This window comes from Fragaria vesca, linkage group LG5, assembly GCF_000184155.1.
Source record: "Fragaria vesca subsp. vesca linkage group LG5, FraVesHawaii_1.0, whole genome shotgun sequence".
NCBI classification, from domain to species: domain Eukaryota; kingdom Viridiplantae; phylum Streptophyta; class Magnoliopsida; order Rosales; family Rosaceae; genus Fragaria; species Fragaria vesca.
This window is the reverse complement of record NC_020495.1, coordinates 26,752,466-26,753,676: the sequence shown is the minus strand read 5'-3', so window position 1 is coordinate 26,753,676 and position 1,211 is coordinate 26,752,466.

Here is a 1,211-nt window from a genome sequence, read left to right as displayed (position 1 = left end):
TGTATTTCTCTAGCTTATTTTCCTACATGATCACCAAATTTATGAATACAAAACCACTCACAAGTACTAATTAGGTAGCTCACTATTGTCTTCTATGACTCTAAAAAACTATTCAATATAGACATATTATATATACAGAATCATTTTCAAATCATCAAAAACAAAGCCAAAACCAGCAGTAAGACCACATCATAGGGCACTCTCTGCCACTTGAATTCACCGCAATATTCAGTAATATTTCCATAAAGTAAAACAGCAAAGGCACGAAGTTTAAATGCCACAAAAATGTAAATTTGACACCAGTATGCTAAAAATACTTTCATAGTTGCATAAAGATATGATCAAAAGAACATAAAAGTATTGTAGACATTATAGAATGCTACTGCTTTTACATAATGAGCACATAACGCAATTGACACACAATATTGGTATCAGTAAGCATAGATACTATGACATTCACATAAAGATACTATCTTAGTAGCAGATTTATACTTCAACAGTTATAGAAAGCTACTGTCCTCATATACTTAACACTAAACATCATTTCAGACTAAAACACTTCATTTCACACTACTTAACATCTATTCAGTCAAACATGATTGTTATACACACTACTACTGCACAATTGAGCTAAAATCATGAAGAAAATTCAAACACACTATCTTCAACAATCAAATTAGGCAACGGAGTTCAAGAGCCAAAACCTGTTTACATGATTGAGAAGCAATTCATCGCCGGTCTTGTGGAACTTGGCCAGGGAGTCACGCTGTCTCCGGCGAGCGATCTACAAAATTGACATCGACCGCCGCCATCGTCGTTATTGAAAACCAGCGCCGACGTTGACAGCGACATGGACAAGGACGATTAGCGAGGATCGATCTTCTGAGAGAGACCTCCGACGCAGGCAGATCTACGATCGCATTCGCTTCAGAGCTAGTTTGGTGACGACCTTGTAGATCTGCTTGCGCTTTGAGGGATATGCAGTCTAGGTCGTCGAGATGTCGTCGACGTTCGATCCCGAAGTCATCGTTGCGGCGGCGGCATCGTCGGAGTTGGAGATGCAATCGAGATCTAGCCGGAAGTCGTCATCGAGACGGCGTGGTAGCGGTGTTGGAATCGAAGGTGGAAGAGAGAGAGAGAGAGAGAGAGAGAGAGAGAGAGAGAGAGAGAGAGAGAGAGAGAGAGAGAGAGAGAGAGAGANAGAGAGAGAG